We start from the raw sequence: 11,582 nt of genomic DNA on the forward strand, positions 1-11,582 counted from the left end.
TTTAAATTTTTGTTGTTGTATGTCAAGTTGTCTTAGGCTAAATTCTAATATTTTAAAATGGCTATACTTTTAGCATTAAAATATAAATTACTCTTGGTATAATGACTCTTTCATTCAGGTGTTCATGCTTAATTTTTTTTAGTCATATAATTTTTCCTAATGTGATGGTTGTAAAATTGTCAAAATTTAAAGGTTTTTCTGAGTCACAGTACTTTATCTTTAATCCTATGGTTGAAAACAGTTATAAGTATTTTATCTTTAACGTCATGGCTGAAAATTGTTGGAATTTTAAGGCTTTTCAGAGACATAATATTTTATCTTTAATGCCATGCCTGAAAGTTGTTGGAATTTTAAGGTTTTTTGGAGTCATGATATTTTATATTTAATGCCATTGCTAAAAAATGTCAAAAATTTACCCCAAAGAAGAAAGACATTATTCCATCATCAACACTTTTCGCTTTCAAGGTGTTTGTTGCACCAAAAAAGTTGGCTTTTATTAGCTTTTACTATCATTTTTAAAAAGTGTTGAAAATTTACCTCGAAAAAAAAGGTGGTGATGCAACATCAACACTTTTTGTTTTCGAGCTATTTGTTTCATTTTTTGGGGGGATTTTTTACTAGCGTTCTCGTTTTGAGGTAATAGTCCTAGTTTGATCAATAACTTTGTTTTTATTGATTGAATATGTGTAAATATTTAAAAATGTCTCCTATTGGTCACCCTAAGAAAGGAAACAACAAATGTTAATTCTTGATGCATTTGGTCTCCCACAACATTCTAATCAACCAAGTAATCTTCAAAATGAAGTTAGTGCTCATCTACATGAAGATGATGAATTAGATAGTGTAGAACTTGTTGAATGATAAAACTCAAAAGAAATGCAAAATAATATTCAAATCTAAATGGAAGACGAGATTTCGATAGGATTATGTTGTAAATGATTGTAAAGGTAATAGACAGATAAAATGTTCTTAGCGTGTTAAATTTAAAAGAGGCATTCCATTTTCAAAAGAGGGAAATACCACTCTCGAAGTTTGTGGTCTAAATGGCCATGTAGAATAAAAAACTCATAAATTATCTTTACAATTTTTGGAGGGAGAAAGAAAACAAATTAGTATTCCAATCACTTAACATGTTGAACTTGTTCGACAATTGGCATTGTCTGATTGATTGGTGGCACTCGGTATGTTCGAATTGATGTCAACCATACAAACATTGAGGAAAGGTCTAGGCAAGGAGTTTGCATCCATGTTCGAAGTAGTAAATGGGCTCAAATACTGCATCAGACTTTCTCCATTAGAAAGTTCCCTGAAAGAGATTTCCAACGATATGTGGAGGTCTATAGATGGGCTCTTAGATAAAGAGTTATTCCCAGTCAAAGTATAGTGACATAAGTCCATGAAATCATAGCTAAAATGTGATTGGAGGAGTCTTGGTGTATAACCAAAGTTGGAAGTAATGCCAAACTCAATCGAGATAGTGGTGGAAACTCAGAACATAAGATGGCTTAGAACTTTGGGACCTCAAAATTTTGTAACCTCAATGTAATTCCCTTCTAAGAAAGTTTCGATCCGATACCAGGGTAGAAGGGCCGAATTTCAGACCCTAAATTTTGGGACCTCAGAACCAGGGAAGCAGGCAAAATTGGAATTTTGAAGTAAGCATAACATCAGTACCCGATATTGGAAGGAATGAGTAGGAAGCATATCGGAACCTCGAAGTAGACAAATTTCGACATTTAGGAGATCACAATCTTGTAAGTTCTTAATAATTGATTTCTTTTGAAAGCATTGAGGGTTGCAAGGGATAGGAATTACAAAGGAAATTTGTTGCAAAAGAAAGAACCAGGGACCATTTGTCTCTCCTCTGATAGGACATATGACAGCAGGTGATTAGCCTTGAGGAGTTGACAATGGAAGATGACATCAGCATGACATGTTTGTATAGAGGACACATGACAGTCAAATTCAACATTTTAGGAGGCATAATAGGGAAAATCCATGTGACACATGTCACCACTAAGGAGGCACCACGTGGGTATGATGACATCAACATGACATCATCTCGGAGGTTGGTATATTAGAAGTGAGAGATCTTGTAACTCTTGTGCAAATGATATTTGAAAAATTTATGATGAAAGGGGCTCCATTGTGTTCGAGGGCTTGGTTAAGGAAACTAATAGAAAAAAGGGTGTAGAGATAGGCTTAGCACCCAAGTGCTATGGAGCCTATCGAAGGTTAGATATTTCAAAACTCCGCGTTAAATGAATTTTGAAGAAAGTTACGATATGTGGGGCTTCTGATGTGGATTGGCATTTGGTCATGCAGATCCAAAGAACCAAGGGCGTATAGTAATATTAGCACCTAAGTGCTATGGAGAATATCAAAGGATGATGATTTCAGAATTCCGTTATAATTTCCTTTTTGAAAAATTTATGCTACCATGGGCTTCTGATGTGTTGGCATTTAGACATGAAAGCCAAAAGAACCAACAGTGAGAGAAAATACACAAGGATATAGGCCCTTAGAAGGAGCCTGAAGGCCTTAGAACCTAAGTGCTATGTCGTCAATCATAGCACCATGCCCTATGGAGAAAAAAAAATAAGGGGCTAAGCAAAGGGGGCTAAAGGTCATTCGAGATTTCGTGATATCATAACATTTTATTAATAAAGTCACAAAATGCTTGGGCTCTGAAATGTACTGTTATGAGATTTTGGACTCTGATATTATAGCATAGATGTGTATGTGTATGCATGAGTTGGAATTAGAGTAAATGTGTGCAGAAGAGTTGGTGTTGTAGGAGCAATGGTGATGATAGAGATCGTCAGGTCAAGGAAGCAAGGACCAAGATTTGTAGAGAAGAGATTCAGGCCTATCTTGAGTTGAAATAAAGCTTCCTATGATCTCTTTCACACACCTCAGTGGATTAAATGAAGAACATAGAAGCCATGCTAAAGTACCTTTCAAGCTCTGTCAGAAATTAATTAGCATGGGGAGCCTGGTTGGATTGTGCAGTTTGATTGAGAATTAATTCTCAGTATGGAGAAATGCTCAGGAGCCCATTCCCAGTGTTTAATACAGGAGCACTGGCCAATTCAGATGAAACAATATAGTGGAGAACTATGTTGAAGAGTACACTCTCAAATAGTGTAGATGGCAACAGAGGCAACATCGACTAGTGTGCAACGGAGGAACAAAACACAAGAGCACAATTGAGCAAAGTGGGGGATACAATATTGTTGTGTGAGATGAAGAGAGTTGATTGGAGCATGCAAATGTTGAGCGAATGGACCAAGTGATGAATTGAGGCAAAGTATTGTAGAGAGCTGTGATTAAGAGCTAAAGGAGTGGTAAGGAGAAAAGTTCAAAGAAAAGAGGCAGAGTGGTCCAATACTACTATGTGAGGTTGAGAGTTCCTGTGGAAGCATAGAGGGCCAAGAGAAAAAGTATGAAACTATAATGAATCAAATTTGTATTTCTCTATATATGCAATTTCCTATGTTTTTAGTTTGAAAATTGTATGAAAGGTAGGACAGTGGTTAGAGCAAGTGGTGGCCTGTATTCATAAGATGTTGCTCCCTATTGGAGAGTAGGTGCTTGCTATATCAAGGGGGTCAGTGCCTCTTGTGAGTGGGTGCTCACAAAAAATTGATGTAATTAAGTAGGTGCTTAATTCACATCATAATAACAAACATATTGGTGGTTTTTTCCCTTTATGTTTCTATGTAAAAAAACATGTGTCAATATGTGTATTATGATCATGTGATGAATTGTATGTACATGTGAATGTCATATATTTCTGATCATTTGTATTGTGAATTAAATCTCTCACAAGTAACTGACCGCAATGAAGAGTTAAAGACTTATACTTAAAATTGAAAGAAATTAACTATTATTGATTCACCCCCCTTTCAGTGATTCATTATTCCAATAGTTGGTCTTAAAGCCAGGTTCTTTCAAGAACAATCTAACCACTAGAAGGTAGATCGATAAGGAATTATGTCTAGGAAAGAGAGTCAAGATGATTACTCAAGCAAGATAATAGTCTTTGATGGGACAAACTATGCCTTTTGAAAATTTAGGATGGAAGCCTATGTTATGTCTCTAGGAGTAGATGTTTCAAGCTCTATAATAGTAGATTATGATGTCCCTGATGTCCCTCCCACTGATGCAGATGGTAAAAAACTGTTTGGAAATAATGCTAAAACTATGAATGTCATTCTATTTGGCCTTAGTAAATATGAAATCATAAAGGTTATGAATTGTAAGTTTTCCTAGGAAGTGTGAGTGAAGCTCAATCAGAGTCATGAAGTAGATGACAAAGTCAATCAAGCCAAACTTCAAAACTTTAGAATGAGGTTTTAAATCTTAAAATCAAGTGAAGAAGAAAGCATAACATAATACTTCCTCAGAGTTGATGAAGTCACTACAAGAAAAAATGACATTGGTGAGGGGCGAAAAATGTCACCATAAGCTCATTGGTGATGGTCAAAAGAGCCTTCGTCACTAAAAACTAAATGTCACCAAAGGTGGCGTCGCCAAAAATATAGGTGTTGTAGTGACATTCAAATTCCGTCACCAATAATGATTTATAATGGCAGATAGTGACCGTCACCATTTCATATGAGCAATGGTGACAAACCATAGCCTCCATCACCAAAAACTGAACGTCACTAAAGGTGGCGTCGCCAAAAGTATAAGTGTTGTAGTGACATTCAAAGTTCGTCACCAATAATGATTTATAATGATGGATAGCGATCGTCACCATTTCATATGAGAAATAGTGACGGACCATAGCCTCCATCACCAAAAACTGAATGTCACAAAAGGTGGCGTTGCCAAAAGTATAGGTGTTATGGTGACATTCAAGGTCCGTCTCAAATATTGATTATAATGGCAGATAGTGACCGTCACCAAAAGCCACATTTCCAGAAGTATAGGTGTTGTGGTGACATTCAAGGTCCGCCACGAATAATCACTATAGTGACGGATAGTGACTGTCACCATTTCATATCATCAACAATGATTTATGGTTATGGACCTTTGAGGGTCGTCACTATGATGCATATATATGGTGGTGATCGTTGACTGTCACCATTTTATATTTTAGTGAGGGTCGAAAAATGTCACCAAAGCTCATTGGTGATGGTCAAAAGAACCTCTGTCACCAAAAAATGATCGTCGCCATTCCATATGGATGTCAGGGAATGATGGAATCGAACCATCAACCTCCTACTTGTAAAGTAGGTGCTCCTCCATTGAGCTAGCACCCTTTAAGGAATTAGACTTTTAAAAATTATACCTTGAAACTTCATAAATTGTAAGTTCTACAACATTCAATAAATTAAGGTCTCGGAAATATTTTAGTAAATAAGAAAAGCAACATCAAAGTTGTAGGTCCCTACCTAATGGTTATGGAATTTATGAAAAGTGGGTGGAGGGAAAAATAATTATGTATAAGGGAATCAATATGTGTAGCTGAATACTCAATTAGAAGTGAAACTCTGAAGACATTTATAATCTATAAATGACCTATATCTAGCAGATGAACCAAATATTGCAAAGCAAATGTCATAAGTGGATAGCATATGGAAGAATAACATTGATGAGGATAGATGCAATATGTTATAGGTTGAGTGAAAGAAAAATCTCAATGTTGTTGTTGTTTGGTGTTTAGATATCTGAATGATATCTAAACTTATGTACAAAGGTAACACAGATCTCCAGAAACCATGAACGACATATGATAAAATTATATATATCCCCTTTACATAAACCAACATGCAATTTGGAATTTCACAAGTCCGCACTCAAAACATGAAAACAACCAACAAACAAAAGAAATTCACTTAAACCAAAAGCAATAGCTTCACCTTCATTCTTGAGTTACTTCTGTTTATTTGAATTTGACTAGTGACATTATTTATCTCACAAGGAATCAAAATCATCACTAGTATTAAATTCATCCAACATAGATTTCGAAGATCCCACTGACATCTGCGTTTTTGTTGCCATGCCTGAAAACCATGGAGATCTGTGTCGATAGTAGAATAAGATGTGTGTCTTTTGCTCAAGAAAACATTCCTTAATATCCATTGTTACATGATAGAAACCAAAGAGATAACACAAAATCAGTGTACACAAAATCCCCTACCGAAATATAATCATAACTTAGCTAATATGTCTAGAAGATGTTCTTAATTAATAAAATTTGTATTTGGAAATTTGTTTCTTTAGATTAAAAAAAGACTATTGTACAACACTTATGTTTATTTATCTAGGCAATTATATCATAGCATATGTCACACGATAGAAATATACAGTACCTAAAGTAAAAATAAATTTTTTCTCAAGAAAATAGATTTAGAAAAGAGCTTTGAAAACTATATGTTTGTTATCAAATCTTTAATTAGTTTAACAACAAACTAGTTGGAGTTTGAAAAGCAAAATCATTCATAGTAAATGAACAGGACAATGGCCAAAGTCTCTTTCATACAAATAAAGCTATAGTCACTATTGTCATTGCAGATAACTGAAATTTGGGCAGTTGTCTAACAGTTAGAGCTTATTTGCAGGGAAGACTCATCAATACCATCATTTTTTTTCCATGATCTATTGTGTCTCTAGATCTAGATCAGGTAGCTTTTTATTCTCAAGTTCTACCTTTCAAGTGTTGATTTCTAGCTCACCCTTTAAAACAAAATTCTACCACTCCTTGTAATTTTGTTTTGTCAAGAGAATTGGTAGGAACTTCCCATCCTCTATTTTACAGCAATCAATAACCATCCATTAAGATATAAATAATAACAGATACACAACAAAGGTCAAATATGCACTTGTTGTATACCTATGTTCTAGGAATCATCTGACCTTACTGGTGCAAAGTGATCACCCTGAGAAAATAACATCCACGTGGAATTTACAAAAAAATTAAAATAAAGCTCCAAGTAAACCAATCAAAATATGAACATCATTTTAATCAATAAAATCTCTGACTTAAAATAAAAGTGGCTTAGAATTGAATGTTATATAAACCATGTCAAGTAACTAACATCTGGTGAGAAATACAGGCCATGCATATTGGATTAACGAAATAATTGATGTGATAAATCTAGAAATCATACAGATGACTTATAACTAAGAAACAAAAATAAATGACTTCTTACAACTAAGACATGAGGTTGACCTTTCAACCCTACCATTAAATAACTCTTCTTTGTGTCATAGACCATTAAACTTTTTCTGATATCAGGTGGAAGTGGAATTGTAACATTAACCTCTGATAGAGTTTGTGTCCATGACTACTTCTCAAGATCCGCTCCATTACCATCATTTTGGGTTAGATAAGATACATGCAAAAACCATCAACATGAAAATGAAATCTACATCCTTGTAAAAAAATGGGAGGAAAAAAAATCCACAAATTGAAATAGACTATAGGATAACTCATTCCCACAACATGATTATCCTGTCATGAGTAATAAAAAAAGAAATAAAGAGAAATGTAGTTTTTGCCACATTTTGGCGATCATTTCCTTTTGCATATTCTATGAGAAATTGATGAAAAAAGTTAGCTAATGCTTCTCAACGTCAAGATTATAGTAAAACATAAAGGAATTGCTCCAACACATATAATCCTAAACACATGTATCTATACATATAAGTATTTATTGAGGACATTGTATTTTTGAAAATATGGAAGTCAAATCTTTGAAATAACACAATTTATGGTACCACTACCTTACGAAGTCCATTCATTCGAGTATTTACAAAGTCCATTCATGAATTTCTTCAAAGTTCAAAGTTCATACAATTAACATGTAGCCTAAAAAAACTCAGATTTGAAAAGGAGATAACCCAAATACGTAGAGTATATATCTCACATTTATATCTTCTAATTTCTAGACATTGAAATGAACTTTTTAGCATACTATTATGAATTCATCCCAAAATGCTAGAAAAAGATATTGATGGTTATTTTGGTTAAAAATGGAAACTAGGGCCAAATTCCAGTTTGAATGGCTATTTTGGGGAATATAATTGTGGCATTGAATTCCTCTTTTAGAGAGGACCAAAATCAATCTAAATATCGTCAAATTTGGATAAGCAGAAGTGGAATTTTAAATGTATGTTTCTCTCATTTAATTATTTAGGTTGGCCTCAACTATATGTTAGCTTAAGAAGGTCAAAAGTCACGTCCCCTAAACTCCATTGAATTGTATATATAGAGGATAATTATCTCTCATTTGGGACACATCAATCAAAAGAAAAATATATCTCTGTGGCAATGAAGATTAAGGAGGATAAATTTTGTTTATTGTTGGGACTGTTTTGGTTAGGGGTTTGTCATAACAGGTCCGAGTTTGGAAGTAGTGCTTCGCTATGGTTAAGGAAAATCTTATATATGGGTTGTGACTTGTTTCGTATGGGACTTCTTCCTGTAGTTTGGCTGCAACTAGAAGATATTCTCATAGCTTGACCGCAAGCTTTGAATCACTTACCGGGGAAGCTGAAATACATCATAAAGTTGTTGACCTTATATGATAGTATTCGGGTGTGTGTTGAGGATGACATGGCAACTTAAAAATAGGCTAGGACTTCTACAAATAATAGAGCCTTTGTAAGAATAAAAAGGCTGCATTGTTTACAGAATTCAAGGGCTAGAGCAGCATGCTTTAAAGGGCCTAATCCAACACCACAGAGATAATATCAATGGTGATCTTAATGTGGTCATAACCCAGCTCCTTAAGCCAGTGAAAGGGAGCATCATGTGAAATAAGGAAGGTTGCAGTATAAAGGAGGATTTTTGGATCAGTCAACTTAGAGAGAAGGACTATTGTTTCCATAACTAGATCAATCTTGTACAACAATATGATTTTTCCTCTATGAACAAATTGCACAGATTACAGGATTGAATGAATCTAAGATAATTGATGCCTGATCTTCATATTGGCAAGTTATTTTATATCATTTTACTGTCTCTCTTTCTCTACTAAACATTTTTTGATAATAATAAGATGATTTGATGAAGGGTTTCCCCATCTTGGGGTTTTTCCCTAGATTTAGTCATATTCTCATGTCTTTCTATCTTGGCTTGTCTTCTGCATCTATCATTTATGTTATTTCGTCAGTTACTATTATATAATGTCTAATGTGATTGGTAAATGGATTAATGGGCATATGGTTGAATGAATTATGTAATCTAATCAAAGAACATGTTAACTGAAAATTAACATGATATTAGAGATTAGGTGAGGACAAGCCTAAGCTTAAAGAGATTGCAATCACTAAAGAATTTCATTGATACCTCTAGCTTTCTGTGGTAAATCAAATCAAAGTTCAAATCTGGGTTATTTCTCAAGGCCTTCTTCAAGCCCTAATCAGTAAACATGGGCACCAATCCTAAAGATATTCATCTATCACGAGAAAAAGTTGCAAGACAACAAGGTATGTTCTTGTACTTTATAAGAGTCCTACTCATCAAGCTTAAGACTATGTCATTGATGCAGGAGCATTCAACCCAAGAGAAAATCATTGTAATTTAGTAGACATAGGGGGTCATGTATTTTAAGGAAGTTGGATTCCTAAGTGATGAAATAATGTAATATTTAGGCTTTTGAGTGCATAGAATAGGAATTAATAAGATAAGTGAGATGTTCTCTAAATGCTCTCGAATAAATGAGAACAAGAGTGCTTAATAAAGACAAAAGAGTTAAAAGTCAATTAGGACTCTTAAAACAATTCCATGATTTGAGGAACGAGAGAGAGCTCTTAGGAATTAAATGGAGATTAGAAGTGGACATAGAATATAGAGGACAACTAGGAGTCAGTTCAGTAGATTTAGGAGTCGACCCAGAATTATTTCAAAGAACCTTTCTGATATAAATGTGAGCCTATAGGAAGAGTAGGGGGAGGAGGCCACTGATAGTTGAAGATCAGGCCTGTGAGAGACATAGAGTCTTGAATGTAATCATTTGTTTATACGTATGTATAAAGGAGGTTTATTATTAGCTATGTAAATGTGTGAAATGAGTATTTTATGAATGAATTACATATGAATTCGTAGGTTCTATAACAGGGTTGCAGGTAGAATTCTGTAGAACATGTAGAGGAGAGAATGATTAAGAGGAATCATCACAAGTCTTTGAATCTAGTTGAAGGAACAGAGTAAGCTCTATAGAGGCTACGATGTGAATAATTCGCAAGAGGACTCAAGCTAGGAGTGAATTGAGTAGCGGAAGAATAGAAGTAAAAACCCTGAAGAAAGAAACCTGAACCACAGGGAAACGATGAAGAAATAACAAAAACCATAAAGGAAGGGACAAATGGAGAAGTGAGGCTACAATATGCAGGAACCGTTAGATCTTATAGATCAATGGCCCAGATCTATAATGGAGGATAAGCGAACCTTGAAGGAGGAATAACGGAGGAATTAGATGTTAACAGTCTAATCGATGGATCAATGGATCAACAGTCATCGCTTGGTGAAAAGGCGCAGGAGTTAAAACAATGGAAAGGTGGATTTATATAAGCGAAATGGTATTTTGGGTGGCAAAGAAACCATAAGTTGTATCGAGCATTTGGCTCCAATCATATACATATCATGACACGTAGCAGTAAAGTGGAAAGGGGAAACCGCTTATTCGGCCAGTTAAACCCCATGCTTGTTATCCACCCAAAATCGGGGTGAACCGTTGGATCTATTAAGGATAGATCAATGGCAGAGGTTATAATGCAAGTTGTTTGATCGCTAACCGTTGGAATGGAGAAGAGATGGACGGTCGCAATCTAATCGCTGATTGCCAATTGGGGATAACGAAGGACAGTACTGATAGTGATGGATGAGTGCGGACCCGACAACAATTGTGAATGCAGGTTTATAATGTTTGAAGTACGACCTTAAATGTTCAAGTTAGTTTTCTGTGTTTTCCTTTGTATTGTGGTAAAGTGTGAAGGAGCGATAAGAAGTGGAACCGAGAAGGTTTATATGGCATAGTTAATATGTTTTGAGTTCCAGAGGTTGATCACATATCAGGAAAGTGGGAGTGTGTAATATGACCCATGAAAGAGCGATACCCTGACTGCGATAAAGATAAAACATCGATTTCTATGCAAAGGCTGTATTAAGGCAGAAAGGTATGTTTAAAGTGCATTTTTGTTATAAAATGGTTGTAATAGCAATATAGCACCGATAAAGGGTTTTTATGTGTTAAGTCTGTTATAACCAAAGTTTAAAAAGTGAAGGTTTAATATGTGGCTTAAGGCTAAATGCAGTTATGAGGGTTTTAAAGTCTTGATAGGAGGGATTTGACGAAGCCTTTAATAAAGTCATAATTAAAGGCTTGAGGGTTGATTAATAGGGCCTGAACCATTGATGGTTGAAGATTTGAGACCTTGGTGAGTTAAATACATGGGACAAGTGTGAGTATGCATTTTACATTCGTACTGTGGGTGTAAGCAGGGTAATCCTTGCATCATTTGGTATAGAGTAGAATAAAGAAGCTTTGTGTGAACATTTCTTTGAAAGAATTGGGAATAGAGTTATGTGTTAAGGTGTTTATGCAGGCAAGAGGAAGGATCATATT

Source organism: Pinus tabuliformis, chromosome 4_1 (assembly GCF_031772625.1).
Source record: "Pinus tabuliformis cultivar Carrire ecotype Pingquan chromosome 4_1, CPIR1, whole genome shotgun sequence".
Lineage (NCBI taxonomy): Eukaryota > Viridiplantae > Streptophyta > Pinopsida > Pinales > Pinaceae > Pinus > Pinus tabuliformis.